An 18,582-nucleotide genomic window follows, 5' to 3' on the forward strand; every position below is an offset into this window, starting at 1 on the left:
TGAGTGACCCAAAAAGTCTCTGTTTGACTATCATTTTTCTAAAAGGGAAGACAATTTTCTAGGAGATGATTTAGTTCATTAGCTTACATGTCAGAGGAATCTTTATCTGAGCCTTACAGATGTTAATGTATTTTTGGACTATTTGAATATCATCCAAGTGAGAACCAGAAATATGTCACAGAAACTATAACATTGTGAATTCGGGAGAAAATGTATGCATCCGGCAATAGAAGATGTGATTCTTCTCATGATCACACTGCTCCTTCAAAGAAATATTTGGGAAAATGTATAGTAAAAGAAAAGCAAAAATTTAAACATCTATATATGTATAGATATGTACATATGCATATATACATATAAGCATATGGCCTTGTATATAAATATAAATTTTCTTCTGTGCCTACATTATTCTAATAAGTAAAGATGTAATCTGATTTATAAATTACTTTCTAACAAGTAGATGCAGATATTTTTTGCCTCAAAGAAGCGATGAATTTTATGTTTCTCTTTTTTGCTTTTTTATAAAACCTTCCCATGAGGCAATAATGGGAGAAAAACACAAAAACATAGGGTGTGCAGCTAGTCATAGAACCTGGTTTCATGTTCTGTTTTCAGCATTTCTTTAAAGTTTGTGATATTAGGCACATTAGCATATTACATAACCTCTTTCTATGCCTGAGTTTCACCATTGGTTAGGTGAGATTTAAAAATATTACCTATAACATGTTTAATTGTATGGATACAATCTTAGATCTTTCTGTGTAAATTAGTATGCAATAAACAAATGTATAACTTTTGTCCAGTTCAATACTAAATAAAATAAGGAGTACTATTCCACCTTCAGACCTTACCAATATGCTATATACCTCATGGTACTTAGCAATTTTTACCATACCTTAGTGGTATTAGCCTTACTTTTTCTATTAAAATGTGAGGTTCTTGAAAGCATAGTTTATTTTATTCATGTTTTATCTTTTATTGAACACAGCATAAATATTTTTCACATAGTCCTCATATTACTATCTGATGGAAAATTAATTCATACAACAGAAAATTACTGAAGATAGAACATTACCCGGGTTGTGGTGGTATGTGCTAAAAATACAATATTAAGCAATGGAGAAGCCATGCCTGCATCTAGAGTTTTAAACAATAAGCAAAAATAAACTAACAAGAACATTAAAAATCCAGTTAGCTTCCTCTTCCTCTATTATAGAACACATTTTTTTTGGTCTCCTGTAGAATTATAGGAATAAAAATTATGTGATATTTTATCAAGAAAGTGAGGACATTGGAAATAAGGTGGTGACACAGAGATTTAATATAGAGGATAACAGCATGGTCTGTCTCTTTGACAGTGATCAACTAACATATTTTCCATTTTGGCTCAGACATTTACTCTGTGTTTAACTTTAAATATTTAAATTTGCAGTCATTTAGCTTTTTTTTTTTTTTTTTAGTGTGAGAGAGTGTTACTTAGTTGTTCATAGATTGCTTCATTTAGCTTTCTTAAATAAAATTAACATGGACAAGTACTGTATTCTCCATGTATAAGATGCACCTTTTGTCAAAAAATTTGGTGTCTAAAAACTGGGTGAATCTTATAGAGTGGTTATAGATCTTTTTACTTTCATTTCCTGCTTTTTTGCTCGGATGAGGAGTTGTATGAATTTTATGTGAATAAAACTTTAATTCAATGACTTTATGTAGCCTGACCAGGAGGTGGCACAGTGGATAGATAAAGCATCAGACTGGGATTCTGAGGACCAAGGTTTGAAACCCCGAAATCACCAGCTTGAGCACGGGCTCATCTGATTTGAGCAAGGCTCATCAGCTTGAGCCCAGAGTTGCTGACTTGAGCAAGGGGTCATTCTGTCTGCTGTAGCCCCCTGGTCAGGCACATATGAGAAAGCAATCAATGAACAACTAAGGTGCCACAATGAAGAATTGATGCTTCTCATCTTTCTCCCTTCCTGTCTGTCTGTCCTTATTTGTCTGTCTCTGTCACAAAAAAAATAAAATAAATAAAATAAGATAACTTTATGTAATATATATATATTTTAAATTTTGGGCCCAAAATTAAGGTGCATCTTATCCATGGAAGCATCTAATACATTGGCTAATAACTTAGCATAAATCTGAGAATATCTACTAAACCTCTTTGAGAACAGGGAGAGTTGTGGCATTGGAGCTACACTTTGCTTCATATTACTCCCTCCAAGCTCAGTATAATGGAGAGATGACTTGGGCTGGGTGCAGACAAGAATCCTGGTCTCCTCTCCACTGATCCCAGTCAAAGGCTAGAGTATCTACTCCAGAAGGGAGGCTGCTTTCTTTATATTTCAGAGGCTCTATCCCAGGCAATAGCACTTTTAGAGGTCAAGATCTTTCTTCCTTTGTCCAACCCCAACTTGTAAGTTAAAGACTTATTTTAGGCTCAAGTGACTGAGCACTCATCACCCTTGCTCCACTTACCTCATAGCACAAAAGTTCCATGTCAAGAAGCAAGCTAAAATAACAAAATGTAACTGTCCCAGCCCCAGGCCTATCATCCTAGCTCTGTAGTGTTTGCCAAATTTACAGGCTTTATGAAGAAAGAAGCATTCTGCAAGTGATCTGCTTTTATTTGGAGCAGTGTGGAGAAGTTCAAGACTAAGCATGCTCCTGAAAACAATTCAGATTGTAACAGATAAGACGAATCTGGTAGAACCATGAGAGTAGCAAGCAAAACTGTCAACCAGCCAGAAATTCACCAGAAAACAAGGGAAAGGGCAAGCTAAAAAAACAAAACAAAACAGAATCCCTCCTGAGGACACAAGATTCTTCCATGACTGGCATCAAGGATTACCCTTCCAAAGGAGACCAGATTTAATTGGAAAAAACAATTTAAAACCCAGGAAATAATCAAAAGCAATAGGCAACCAGGTGGCACTTAACCAAGGCCGACAATTGGGTGTAACAACTGAGAGAGCTGGTTTAACAGGGAGTTTAATAAAAGAGACAATGAATGAGATATGTTCCCAGGTTTACAGGTAAGGGAATTGTGGCTCAGGAGAGGCTAATGAATATTTTGCCCACGTTTACCCAGGAAGGAAGAAGAATAAGAAGCTGTTGGTCCCTCCCATTTGCTATTTTATTCTAAAATTCCTAGTTCTCTCATATGTTTTCTGGATTATTTAGTACACAGTTTCTCTCCAGGCACCAAAAGAAAGGGCAAGAGTTCAGCAACATAACTGTCTATAAATTATCAAATGACTAAGATCTTAAGGGGTCACACAGCATAGTAACATGTCGGTATCTAGGTGGACAAAGTACACATTTTCTTAAAGATATAAAGATGATATATTTATTATTAAAATGCATCTCTTGTGTGTTCAGGTAAGTACCATGCTGAGGTATTAGAAAAAGCTTTCACTTAAGGCATTTTGTATTTCGGCAGAGTCTGCTTTTTAGTCTCCTGAATATTGATTTTTTTTGGCATATGGAAGCAGATTTGTAGTTATTAAAACTAAAAATCTAATGTTTGAACAAATACTAAGTGACTCATTTAGGGAGGTTTTTGCAAATACACAATAACTATCAATGTCCTAACCCACTGGAAAGCATAGGTTTTAGTAGAAATTCAGACATGGTTTTTAACATTTGCTTTCTGCAGGAGAGAGAGAGAGAGAGAGAGAGAGAGAGTCTGTGTGTGTGTGTGTTTGGAAGTGGGAATATTTACCTGAATTCTTTATTATCCTATATATCTAACCAGCCTTATGAAAATACCTTGAGTATGTTTGTCACTTGCCTTCTATATCAAATGAAAAGCTCTAGTATGTTCCTAACTCTGACATATTCTTTCCTAAGAACTGTCTTTGACCCAGTCAAGAAGCAAAAGGAAAGAAAGCAGTAAAGGTTATGTCAGACAGAAAATAAAAGACTGTGGCATTTCTCGGCTTGAGTTTACCTTTTCAGAAGCTTCTGGGACCCACATGATTGATTTTTAGAAGCTATAATATATGGGATTTGAAGTCAGGTAGAACTTTATTCCACCTCCAGCTTAAACCCGCTGTAGATACTGCTACTTGGGTAATTTACTTACCCTTTATTAGCTGCTTCTGCAAACAATAAATAATGACACATTTCTCCCACTCATATTCTAAGTTTTGAATAAAATAATTCCTTTGATGCCTAAGAGGAAGCTTGAAATCTGGGAGGTGTTGTGTTTATCCTGTTTTTCTTCCCGTTTGACACCCTTGATTAGAGTTGTATTTTAGGCACACATTGATATATTCTTAAATTGAGCCCTGATAAAATAACACTTGATCTTTTCATGAAACACTGTTGCTGCTTAAAGCCAATTCCCTCCTTGGATTCTTCAATTACAAGGTCAGGATCTTGCCTGCTGTATAAGTGTTACAGTAACTCTACCATGACCTCAGTGAAGATTCATTAATCTGTCAATTATCTTCTCTGATACAGTCAGGACCTTGAGAATAAACACTGTGCTTTATTTTGAGATATTGCTAGTTCAGTCATATGTGATACATCCCACTTTTTTTAGATGATATCTTGCTTTAGATGTCAGTGGGAATATGTAACATAAGTACATTGCATAACAAAACCACTTGGATGGTTATCTATCAACAGGCATGAAGACCCATAATTCTCTTATTTAATTAGAGGGGCTGCTATGTGGTGAGTCAATAATTTACTTTTATACTTTACCAAAGTTTAAAGTAAAAAAAAATAAAGAAACAATTAAATGTCCTAAAACTAACATTACCTTTTAAATTAGGTTGCCCAATATCAAGGGGTTTTTGGTTTATTTCAATCAGAAGAGTTGTAGTTAGTTCTTAAGAAATACAACATTCTATTTTTTAATTAATTTTGTTTTCTGTTCTAAACATTTAAAACAATAGTTTTTCTCCTCATTGATGGATGAACAGTGTCATGTGCCGGTATGGTGTAGTAGAGAAAAAATGTGAGGTAAGTAGACAGAGAATTTAGGGTCAATCCTATCCTTGGTATTGTCTAGTCATGAATCCTACAGACAGTGGCAAGGACAAAATTATCTATTCTCATCTTTGGCCTTTTTTCCTGTGTGTAAAATGTTGCTGTTGTCTTGCTGAAATAATGTGTGAGATTATCGTAAAACTCAAATAAACTAATGATATTCTGTTTGTTTGAAAGAGAAATTGAGTTCCAAATTTCTGGCTTAAAGTCATTTAGGACTCTTAATTAGTTGAATAAACTTAGAAAATTACTTAAGTTCTCTGAGACTCATTTACTTCCCACAAAAAGAGAGATTGAACTAAATCTTCAAAGGTGTTCCGGTTATGATTTTTCTTCACTGTAATGCCTGACACATATTTAAGGTAAATATATAATCACTATACTCTGTGTGCATGTGATGTGTTTGTGTGCATCTGTGTGTATATATGGAAAATACAGATTGTATGTAAATATGTTTTAATTGTTTAACTATTAGAGATGTATTTTTGAAATTCTGGGAAACTGTGTATTTATTGTGATAAAGACCGATTTGCATTTCATTGTACTTCTGTAATATCTAGATTAAAATCAGCATAAGAAATAATGTCTGCATTTCAATGTAATCTCAGCTATCTGTTATTTGTGTAAAAGATGACAAGTCATTTGAGCTCCTCTTAATGTTATTTGTAACATTGTCCTTTGTAAAATAAGCTATACACATACTTTGAAATTGTTGGGAGGATTCCAAGGAACCATATACATGACAACTCTGAAGCAAAAGTACTTGGCTCTCTAATCTGATTTTATTCCCTGGTTGGCCTGAACGGATGTCCCCAAACTTGTTATCCCTTCATCTCTCACTTTCCAAAATTCATCTCCCATTCCTGGAGGGAAATCCAAAAATATATCAGAACATGGAGATAGGAAGGTAAAATGGGTCTAACAGAAACTGCCTAGAGTGAGGTGAACCAGAGTAAACATAACTCATATCCTAGGTGGTTAAACACACAGTGATAAATGGTGCTTTCAAATAGAAAGGATTGTGAGGGTTGGAAACAGGAATCAAAGATTAATGGGTTGGAGGACATCAAAGGCTGAAAATATGCAGAACTTAAGAGCAACTATAAAAGCAAACAATATGAGTGAAGACAACTTACACCAACATGACCACATAATAGGCATTTTTGTTTATTTCTTATCGACCATAGTACTGTTTTAGCACCTTTGTGACACTTGTTCTCATAAAACTGATAGATAACTTATTTTGTGATACTTTAAAAATTACTTTCTATAAATAAAAATAAAAGGAAGTTTTATTAGTGAGAGGAGGATGAAGCAATGCATTTAGAAAACTGAAATTGTGGGGAGACTTCCAGACCACAGGAAGTGGTAGCCACTTAATTCTCTGCACTCAGGTCTGGGTTTTGTGCAATAACATTTCTGCTGAGCATCAGGTATATGTTAAGGAAAGTCTTACTGTTACTGGACAAAGAGTGGACCTGGAGCGGCTCTGCCTCAGGCCGGCCTGGAGTGTGTGGGTTCTTGACTTTGTGCAGGAAAGATTTCACAATGTGAGTCCAGATGATTTTGAGATTGTGTTTATTAAATCTGGGTACAGTGAAACAAAGGAAGGACTTGGGGTAGAAGAAGCAATAGGAGAGAGGCAGTGCTGTGCTTTGGCCGTCTAGAGATATTATATGAAAAAAGTGAGCCAAGGCAGGGCTGCTTTTAGTTCACTGGAATGTCAGAGAAAAGGCAACTTTAAAAATAGGTTTGGAGGGTAAACCCACGATGCATTGCTTCTGCTTGTTACTCCCCTGTTTGAAAGTCTCATAGGGACCCTTATAGTTCAGAAGACAGGAAGTAAAAGTTTTATGCCTGAGAAGGGGCAGGGGTGTGCTCTCTGGACCGAGCCTAAACTATGTCTTTGTTTTGAGAGTTGTTTATGGGTGGGAATCTTAGGGAGTGAACCCAGCAGAACACTCAGTAGCTTTCTAGGTATGTTTTTAATACACTGATGCATCAAATTGAGCATATAGGGGAGTTTGGGATTATTCTATGGCCAGCTTCACTGCTTTACTTTTATCTTAGGTCTGTCAGGCTTAATTGGGTTTTTGTTATTTGTTCCTCTGACTTAGTCTGTGTCCTTGCGTTTGGTTGGCACCTATAGCATTAACTTAGTCTTTGTCCTCTATCTCCCTAACCAGGGTAATTTAAGCTATTTACTGTCTGATATGAGAGGATATAGATAGATATAGATCATTTGTTCTCAGATGCCCTTAGAGAATATAAGGTCTTGTGATCCCCTAACTGTCTGTAAATTGGTCAAATGGTTGGGACTTGTTTAATTATTTTTGCCTCAGTTTCTCTGTTCCAATTGCCCCCCAAAATTCTTAGTTTCTTACTATCCTGGCTCATTACCTCCTTCCCACAAAGACAATATCCACAGAGTAATCTGTATACTACATCAAAGACAGACAGAACTCCTGAGATCATTAAAGTTGATGCAGCTGGTTGTCACCTATCCAGTCTAGTGTCTGCATTCTTAAGATGGACTCACATTCTTCTTCTGCACTGAGAATTCAGCTTGGCTAACTTGAGTGATGGGGTTTTTCACTGAATAGGGACCATTGGTCTATGTAGAAAAACTCTCTGCAGCATCGCCATCTGTTACTGGGAAGCTGACACATGGGAAATTCAAGTTGAGCCATTACAAGACAGCAAAGTGTGACTTGTGCTGATTGAATGTTGTGCTTCTGCACAAAGTGACATGTTATCCAGAGAAGTATTGTTTAGCTTCTAGTCCTTGGGGAGCTTCAACTTCAATTTTAGTCCTGGTCTGCTGCTCTAAGGCCAGTGAGAAGTCATCAAGAATTTGTTATACCAGTAGCAACTTGAGGTGCTTAAAAGATTCATTTTCAGGAATTTTAGGGCATCTTAGAATGCTGACTGCATAGCTTTCTGGTGAAGATTCTGAATTTTGATGAATAGAACTGGAAAATTATAAAACAAGGAAGCAAATGTGATAAAAGGAAGACAGAAGCATGTAAGGAATTATGGACTGGAAAATGAGCACATAGCATGTAGACACATCCTCACTTATGCTTTCAAAAAATCTTGTTTTATCAGTCTCTATCTTTAAAAATCTTGAAAATAAGAGCTATTCTGGAGTAAAATATCCCACTTTCCTAAATATTCTGTAGCTTCTGCTTACTACAGATTAAATTCAGCCCAATTCTGTAACCATTTATAGAACAGTAGTCATGGGCCAATCTGCTACGTGATGGAGATTTAATATTTACAATAATAGTGAATATTTAAAGAGTGCCTACTATTTCATTGTCTTCTTTGATCTTCATGCATATAAGTGAGGTAGGCATATTTATATTCCCGTTTTACATAGAAGGATTCCAAGATCCTTATTCAAAGTCACATAGCTCATAAATGATCACATCTAGGACTTGAAATCGATTCTGTGTGACTGCAATTTTTTTTAAACAATAAGATATACTTCTATTGAATGAAGAGGACATATTCTATCATCTCAAGAGCTCACTGCTGAGTGGGAGAGTGAGATATGTAAACAAATCACTTTCCCCTTTAATCTTCCCATTGACTTCAAGCACACTTGTAGGAAGTGATGGTTTCCCTACAGTGGACTCTAACTTCCTTCATGAACTAATCACTAATTTTTTTTGGATCCTTAACTCCTACAGCCCTGTCTGCATTCACTCAGAGCCAGCCATATTAATCTTCTCTAGTCTCTGCATTCTCCCCAATTCTGGGCCCATGTCTTTAGTATAATCTTTATTATTTAATTCACTAGAACTGAGGATTGTAATTAAATATAAAATCTTAAAGAGGCCTTTCCAAAAGCACAGCTCTACGTTAGTTCAGACTTTTGTATTCTCTCATTTCACTCTGTACTTCTTCATATCTCTACTATAATTTATAATCATATATTCATTGTGATTGTTTGTTTATACTCTGTCTCCCCAATAGTCTTATAAGTCCTGTGGGGAAGAATTATGTATATTTGTAGTTTATAAATGTTGTATAAAAAACACATAAATGAGTGTATTGTAGAAGAGAAATTTCTTATCTCTTTTCTACTTAAGAATGTTGACTTTAGAAAAGAACCTCTTTGATGTTAATCCAAAATAAAATAACATTTCAAATCTCCCGTCTACTTGGTCATAATTTGTTATATATGAAGACACTGTGATAAGATAACATCTGTGAATAAGTAAAAAGTAAACATTTGCTGAATGAGTAAATTGAATCAGTTTATCTAGGACATCTTTTCCCTACAGGGAGACATTTGTTTATGATGGTTCAAAAGGATATTTAGGAACATAAATTTCACGTGATCCAAGGATACTAATTATGTTCTATGAGTTAGTTTCATTAGGTGCTTAACCTTTTTCCTATATGCATAGCTTTCACTAAATTTTTAATTTTAGGGTAGGTAAAAAACCTGCATAGTAAAGTAACTTTTGATAAAATTATTGGGATTTACGAATAGTGACCCTTTTTCCCCCTAATGTGGATATATTATGTGATAATTAAATTTTTACAATATTCCTTATTTGACACAATCTTTACCTATATGAAATAAAATATATGTGATTTTCATTTGTCTTATATTTTTAAATTTTATAAAATTAAAACACTTGGATTATTTATTCAAAAAAATCTCAATCCTTACTATATGCCAAGGTAGTACTGGCTACTAGGGATATGATAATGTCATCTTCACCCTTATAGAACTCATAAGTGAAGAGGAAATATAATAAAAAAATAATTCTTGAGAGTCCACTATTCAATGTAATTTACATATCTAACCCATTTACTCTTTATAATATCCAGTAAGATAATTACTATTTTATCTCAAGTATATATGAATACATACAGATATATAATATGTAAATTTTTGTTCACTAAAAAAAATAAAACCATTAATGTTGCAATGTGATGGGTGCTATAATACTGATGGGTGTGCTTAGGCAATGTGTTTTAGATTGTGTTAAAGAAACATTGAATCAGAGTTTGCCAGGTAGAGAACTATACTAGAAATGGAGACTGTTACTGGAAAATACAAATGACACCTACAAAAGTATAAATGTGTTATTCTTCATCATGATTATTCATCATCATCATATCTAGTATTTATTGACACTCAATATATGTTATGTTTATTACCAGGAGCTCTATATGAATTTACTTCTAATCTTCACAACAAGTCAAGATGTAGCTGTCACATTCATTACCATTTTACAAATGAGAAGTAAATGCACAAAGACATAGTTGTTATTGTATGTCTGACTCTCAGAGGAGCATGGTATATCTGGGAAGTGGCAAATTCTTCCAGGTGGTTGTATTATTAAAATAATCATAAGAGATAAGGAATATAAAACTAAATCTGGGTCTTATGATGGCAAGAAATTTGAACTTCAAAAAATGTCTCAGTGTTAGAGCATTGGCCCAGTGTATGGATGTCCCAGGTTTGATTCCCGATCAGGGCACCCAGAAGAAACACCATCTCCTCCACCCCTCTCACTTCTCTCTCTCTCTCTCTCTCTCTCTCTCTCTCTCTCTTTCTCTCTCTCTCTCTTCTCCTCACACAGCTATGGCACAATTGGAGCAATTTGGCCCCTGGTGCTGAGGATGGCTCTATGGCCTCCGCCTCAGTTGCTAAGGAGAGCTAGGTTGTTGAGCAATGGAGCAACACTCCAGATAGGAAGAACATCACCTCCTAATGGGCTTGCCTGGTGAATTCCAGTCAGGGTGCATGGAGGAGTCTATCTCTGCCTCCCTTCCTCTCATTGAATAATTAAGAAATAAAAGTATGAGCCCTGGCTGGTTGGCTCAGTGGTAGAGCGTCTGCCTGGCGTGCAGAAGTCCTGGGTTCGATTCCCGGCCAGGGCACACAGGAGAAGCGCACATCTGCTTCTCCACCCCTCCCCCTCTCCTTCCTCTATGTCTCTCTCTTCCCCTCCTGCAGCTGAGGCTCCATTGGAGCAAAGATGGCCCAGGCGCTGGGGATGGCTCCTTGGCCTCTGCCCCAGGCGCTAGAGTGGCTCTGGGCGCGGCAGAGCGACGCCCCGGAGGGGCAGAGCATCGCCCCCTGGTGGGCAGAGCGTCGCCCCTGGTGGGCGTGCTGGGTGGATCCCGGTTGGGCGCATGCGGGAGTCTGTCTGACTGTGTCTCCCCGTTTCCAGCTTCAGAAAAATACAAAATAAACAAACAAATAAATAAATATATACTTAAAAAAAAAGAAATAAAAGTATGAGAAAAATGTGTCACTGATGATTTCCTGAAGAATTATGGTAAGCCTGTCCAGGTGGTGGTTCAGTGAATAGAGCATTGACCTGGGATGCTGAGGACCCAGGTTTAAAACCCCAAGGTCACTGGCTTCAGCGTGAGTTCATCTGGCGTGAGGGCAGGCTCACCAGCTAGAGCGAAGGTCACCGGCCTTAGCATGGGATCATACACATAACCCCATGGTTGCTGGCTTGAGGCCAAACATTACTGGCTTACAGCCTAAGGTGGCTGATTTGAGCAAGAGGTCACTGGCTCTGTTGTAGTTTCTGAGTCAAGACTCATATGCAAAAGCAATTAATGAACAACTGAAGTGTTGCAACTATGAGTTAATGCTTCTCATCTCTCCCCTTCCTGTCTATCTGACCCTGTCTGTCTATATATAGCTAAAAAAAAAAAGAAAAAAATGTTAAGATTTTTTGTGTTTTTTTTCAAAAGGTTATGTAGTAGAAAATGAGATCAACAAATACCAATGAAGAGAAAAATGTGAAATTCTAAGTCAAGAAAGATAAAAATTAAAACAGAGAATAGTTTCAGTGATAGAAATAATGAATTTAAAAGTAATTAAATTTAGCATGGAAATGATAAATGTAATCATTTGAATGGCAAAAGTTTAGATGAAAAAGAAAGAAAGAAGAAAGAAAGAAAGAAAGAAAGAAAGAGAAAAAGGGAAGGAAGGAAGGGAGGGAGGGAGGGAGGAGGGAGGGAGGGAAAGGAAGGAAGGAAAGAAAGGAAAGAAAGAAAAAGAAAGAGAAAGAGAGAAAGAAAGAAAAAGAAAGAGATAAAGAAAAAAAGAAAGAAAGGAAAAAAAGAAAGAAAAAGAAAGAAAGAAAGAAAGAAGAAAGAAAGAAAGAAAGAAAGAAAGAAAGAAAGAAAGAAAGAAAGAAAGAAAGAAATGTTGATTATAATTTCACACTTGGACAAATTGATGGAGGAGGAATGGGGTTTTTATCAGAGATAGAAAATGCAGCAAAGAAACAAGTTTGATAGAATTTAATTATTTGTTTTTGAACAGATTGAATTTAAAATATTTGTGGTATAAGAAAAAAATTGTAGCACTGCCTAAAGTTTTTTTTTTATCTAAAAATAAAATCACTGTGACTTTAGAAATCTATACTCTTTGTAAGTAGAGATTATTTTGCCATGTTATATTTTTATTAAATAGGATTTATTTTTAGTTTCTATTGTGATAATATTTGCATTGAAGATAATCTATTAGTACTAGTATCATCTTTGAAAGTAGAGTTTAGTTTACATCAAAACTTTGTTCACACACTGCTACAGTATTGCATAGGGAGCTAGCTCGCTAGCTTCATTCTCCTTTCAAAGAGAACTGATGGTTAGCAATACATCAATACATATGTAGATATTTAAATTATGTCTTTTCTTTTGAATTGAAATATTTCAGTTGAGTAAGAATTTCTTTCATCATCTAATTCATTTTTCTTTACATAATTATTTACATTTAATTTCTTCTGTAAAAGCATACTATCATGCACGTTTTATGGCTGTATGGCCAGTAACTGTGCTGCCATCAAAGCCACCTGGCCAACGCAGGTTTGCATTGGATTCGGACAGACAGGAAGGACTCAACAGAGCCGAAAACTGGTGGGCCATTTTCCTTTATTTTAGATTCGCATTGGGCAAGTGAGTAAAAACAAATACACTGGGCTCCAAAAACCACTCATTCAACGCTCACAAAGCTACTGACTCATCAAAGTATTCCTAGAATCAAAGGCTTCCACCTCACCAGTCTTATTCACTTCTGTTCCCCATCTCTTTCTCTTCCCTGAACTGGCTTCTCCTTCCCCCATTCCACCATTTTGGCTGCCTTCTCCACGTGGCTTCCCTGCCCTGCTCCAACCTGGGATCCTCATCCCTACAAGAAAGTGGCCACTCTCCCAAATGGCCTCTTAGCTCTACCTTTTAAAACCTTTTGGTGTGAAAGTTCTCCCCCAACACACATTAGCATAACCACATCCCTTCTTAAACAAGAAAGCAATTAATATTATCACCTAGGCGACACCCATCCACATGGGCAGCACCATCTTTAACAAAGTGAGCAAAATATATGTTTTATGCCTGACAATGGTATTTTCTTTTAAGGATAGACTTGGACTTATTCATTTTCTTGAGTGAGGTACATCTGTCCCATTCTCCAGTAGAAACCTATCCACTTTTTAAATTCTGTAACTTGATCTTTGCTTCTGCTATATTAAGGAAACAATCATGCTAATATTCGTTAAATGTAACATTTGGCAAACAGTTGAAACATATTTTCAATGAATTCACAGAAACCAGTGTTTGCCATTTCTACGCCAGGACTACATCGCGAATATTAACAGAAGAGACCTTCATCAGTCATCTCTCTCTCTTCCCAACACTGCAGCAGCTACTTGGATCACAATTCTATTGTCAGAAGTGTTTCCCTGACCTTTGAATTTTGAGAACAAATGAAAAGATTTATTTTAGTGTGACATAGAGATGATGGTTTCAAAATTGGCCAGGAAAGAATTTCAAACACACACACACACACAAACATACACACACATTCTTTCTTTCTATCTGTGTTCTATATTAAAGACTACTAAGTGGGTAACTTTAAAACCATAAAGCAAAAAGACATGACAGAATAAATGTGTGTAGTTACATTTAAAAGCTCACCACATTTACCTTTTTTAAATTATTCAAACTTAGAAGGCAGAACATTTGGTTTTTAATGAGTTCCAGTTCACATTCTTCTGGAAGAAATCAAACCTGCACATGTTGAATTTGAAATGCACGTGGGAGAGGAAGCAATGAAAGTCTAGAATTAGCTGAATCTACATTACTTTGGAAAATAAATTCAAATATAGATAATATGAACAATGAATATTTCTGACTTAAGGAGAAAACAATAGAGTGTTTTAAAAAATTAATTAGAAAAAAAAGGAAAGAAGAGAAATCACATAGAGAATGATGATGAAGACCTCAAGACTATCATTTAAAAGACATTTCTAATTATGACTCAGTCAATAGCTCTTTCACAATTCTTTGCTCTGGCCTTTGTTTTCGTAGTGTTTGGAGAGACTTCCAAATACTGTATGCTTTTTTTTCCAAAAAATGCCACCTTTATACATCTTAAAAATGCAATGAAAATATTCTCTCTTTATATGTTCTTACTTCTATCTTACATGTTGCTCTCCACCTGATTCCATTACTATATTAAACTCCATTGTTCAATAACATATCGCTTGTCATATGGGCCTAAATGAATAAATCAACTTTATCCTTGAAAACTAATTTATTTAAAAATAACTAGATTATATAGTTATCTAAATAAAAATCAAAGGATTATCCTTGATTCCTTTTTCTCCCCCCAGTCTATTCAAAATCTGTAAGACCTCTCTATTCTAGAAAATGTACCTTTTTATTTATTTTTTATTTTTTATTTTTATTTTTTTTCTGACAGAGACAAAGAGTGGGACAGATAGTGACAGACAGGAAGGGAGAGAGATGGGAAGCACCAATACCAATTCTTCCTTGCGGCATCTTAGTTGTTCATTGATTGCTTTCTCATATGTGCCTTGGGTGGGGGGCTACAGCAGACCAAGTGACCCCTTGCTCAAGCCAGCGACCTTGGGTTCAAACTGGTGAGCTGTGCTCAAACCAGATGAGCCGGTGCTCAAGTTGGCAACCTTGGGGTATTGACCCTGGGTCCTCTGTGTCTATCCACTGCTCCACCACCTGGTCAGGCTAGAAAACATACCTTTGATCAGCTTCTTTTCATCCCCACTATCTCTACCACCATAATCCAAACTATCATCATCTCTTTCTTGGGCTTCTGTAATATTATATATTTTAACAGATCTTTATACTTCCCACTCTTGGCCCACCTATAATCTATTACACATTTTGGAATATTCAAAGCATATTATTTTATTTCCTCCTATAACAACTGCTTTTCATCATCACTAGTAATAAAACAAAAGTTTCTTAGTATTGAAAATAAGGTTTCACATGAATTAACTGTGGCTTATCTATCTCTCAGATGTTATCTGCCAATTTTTTCTTTACTCTTTATACTCTAGTTACTCGATCTCTGTATTCTTTAAATACAGAAAAACTGCTACTAGTAAAGGACTTCCTGCTGCATTTTTTCTTTCCTGGAAAAACTCTTTCATTTACTCCTTTGTGTTTTCAGAGAAATGTTAGTTGATGACTCGCCTAAAAGTCACCTCACTTGATTGTCTCTACACATTACTGTCACACCAGCACCCTATTTTTATTTCTTTATTCTTGTATTCATTATCACTTAAAATCATTTTGTTGATTTGATTATTTCTTTATAGATTATCTTCCCAATTTCAGTGTAACTTCTTGGCATCACTGACTTTATCTGTCTTGTGTGTGTTTCTATTTCAAGAAAACAGAACAGTGCTTAGCATACAATAATAACACCCCAAAATTATGTGTTGAATGTAAATTAAATTAATAAATCAATCTTCAAGTCCTCTTTCAGGTTCAATAGTTAAAGTTTAAAGCTTATCACTAAGATCTTTAAATTTTTATTGTAGATTTAAAAATATATTTTATGGGTTTATTTACTTAATTAAAAGTTGTTTTTTTAACTTTAAAATAATTGTAGATGTACATGCAGAGGTAAATAAAAGAATATCATTAACTTTACCTAATTTCTCCAATGATAACATCTCAAAAAACTATTCTACAATACTACGAGCAGGATTTTGACATATAGAATATCAAGATACAAAATGTTCCATTATCCCAATAATTTCTTGTGTTGCCCTTTTGTAGTCATACTCACTTCACCCACATACTCCACCCCTTAGTTTCTGAAAATCTTCTAAGTTCTTCTCTATCTCTAAAGTGTTGGTATTTAGAGAATAATGTATAAATAAATGACACCGTACCTAAACTTTATGGAGTTTGGTATTTTTTTTCTACTCAGCATAATTATTGTTTAATTCATAGTTTATTTCATTTTATTATTATTATTATTATTATTCTGGAAATCTCAATGTACCACAATTTGTTTGAATAGTCATCTTTTGAATGATATCTGAATTTTATTTTCTTTATTAAGAGTTATTACCAATACAGATGCTATGGACACTTGTGAAGAGTTAGTGTATGAACATCTTTTCACTTCTTTGGAATAGATGCCCAGGACTGCAGTTTCTGGGTTGCAGGGTAGTAGTATGTTTAGTTTGTAGCCAGACTGCCAAATAGTTTTGCAGAGCAGCAGCAGAATTTTACCTTACCTCCATAGTACTTTAGTGATGCAGTTTCTCTGCATTCTTTCCTTTGTATTGTAATAATAATGGGTAATTATTTTAGCCATTCTGATAACTGTGTGGTTTGTTAACCTTAAAACAAAAAGCCAGTGTAAGAGGGAACAAGCATTTATTTGAGATCTTCAAAATAACAATTTGGTAAGCACTGATGTAAATATAAAGGCAAGGTTTTCTTTCCTTTCCTTTTCTCTTTTTCCTTCCTTCCTTCCTTCCTTCCTTCCTTCCTTCCTTCCTTCCTTCCTTCCTTCCTTTCTTTCTTCTTTCTCTCTTTCTGTCTCTCTCTCTCTCTTCTTTCCTTCCTCCCTTCCTCGCTTCCTCCCTCCCTTCCTCCCATCCTTCCTTCCATCCTTTCCATTTCTTCCTTTTTTGTGAGAAAGGAAAAGGAAATAATAAATAACATGAATAAAAAAAAGAAATTCCTACTGGTGCTAATTGGCTATACATTGTGACATTCATTCTAAAGAATGTCTTTAATATTTAGTCTTTATAACCAAGATGTCTGTTTTTCTTGTTAGTTTTACAAAGAGTTGTTTGTAAGATAGTGTTGGCTTGATGCTCTACAATGTTATTACACTGAGTTCAAACATTCTAAAAGTTTAGGAGTAAGACATGCAAGACCTTCTCCCAGGGATAGCAGCTCTGACTCCATTTCAAAATGATTCTTTTTATTTCATTTTAATTTTATTTCACTTCTATTTTCCAAGTTATATTGTATATCATTATTCTGTTCATTTGCATTTCCTTAATGATTAATGACTTTGAACAGTTTTTTTTCATATGTTTAAATACCATCTTTATATACTTGATAAAATGTCTCTTTAGGATTATGTTTCATCAGCATTTTAAAACTTTGAGCATAAAAGTCCTTTATAGTCTTTGCTAGATTTGCATCTAAGTATTTCTTTGTTTCCCATTTGTGAATGACATTGAATTTTTAATTTTAGTGTAATGTGTTCACTGCTGGCACATATAAATACAATTTATATATATATATTTATATTTATATTTTATATTTATATTTTATATAAATATAAATTTATATTTTATATAAATATATAAATATAATAATATATAAATATATAAATTTATATAAATATATAAATATATAATAAATATATAAATATAAATATATAAATATATAAATTTATATAAATTTATATAATATAATTTATATAAATATAATTTTATATAAATATATATTTATATTTTATTTAAATATAAATATATAGATAGATAAATATATATTTATCTTTTATACTTTAACCTGTTGAATTTACTAATTAGTTCTAGGACTTTTCTTGTTTTCTGATTTCTTGGGATTTTTTTTATGTAAAAATTAACTGCAAAAAAAGACAATTTGTTTTTTTTCTTTCTTTCTTTCTATATGTTTTAATTTCCTTTTCCTATCTTATTGCACTGGTTAGGAAATCCAGTGCTATATTAAATAAAAGTGGTGAGAGTAGATATCTTTATATTTTTTTTCCAATCTTAGGGAAAAAGAAGATTCAGTCTTTTATCATTAATTGTAATAATATTACAGGGTTGTTTTATTTTGGTTTTTTTTTTTTGAGAGTCTATGAAGCGTTTTTTTTTAAATTTTATTTATTTATTTATTCATTTTAGAGAGGAAAGGGAGAGACAGAGGGAGAGAGAGAGGAGAGATAGAGAGAGAGAAGGGGGGGAGGAGCTGGAAGCATCAACTCCCATATGTGCCTTGACCAGGCAAGCCCAGGGTTTCGAACCAGCGACCTCAGCATTTCCAGGTCGACGCTTTTATCCACTGCGCCACCACAGGTCAGGCTATTACAGGGTTTTTATAGATATTTATTACCAGGTTGAGAAGACTCTCTTCTATTACTAGTTCTCTGAAGAATTTTTCTGCATAAATATGATCATGTGATGTTTCTTCTTTAGTCTGCTAGTATGTTAGATTGCAATAATTAATTTTCAATATTTAATCAGCCTTGCATTTGAGGTATAAACATCA

At 34.7% G+C, this 18,582-nt stretch overlaps 1 protein-coding gene and 1 non-coding gene across 3 annotated transcripts in view; both read left to right on the top strand.

The window, feature by feature from the left end:
- LUZP2 (leucine zipper protein 2) overlaps nucleotides 1-18,582 on the top strand; it is a 498,752-nt gene that overhangs the window by 117,339 nt on the left and 362,831 nt on the right. The window lies entirely within an intron of this gene.
- Nucleotides 10,830-10,905, top strand: TRNAA-GGC (transfer RNA alanine (anticodon GGC)). The gene has a single exon. It is a non-coding gene; the product is annotated as a tRNA-Ala (tRNA).

This window comes from Saccopteryx bilineata, chromosome 1, assembly GCF_036850765.1.
Source record: "Saccopteryx bilineata isolate mSacBil1 chromosome 1, mSacBil1_pri_phased_curated, whole genome shotgun sequence".
Lineage (NCBI taxonomy): Eukaryota > Metazoa > Chordata > Mammalia > Chiroptera > Emballonuridae > Saccopteryx > Saccopteryx bilineata.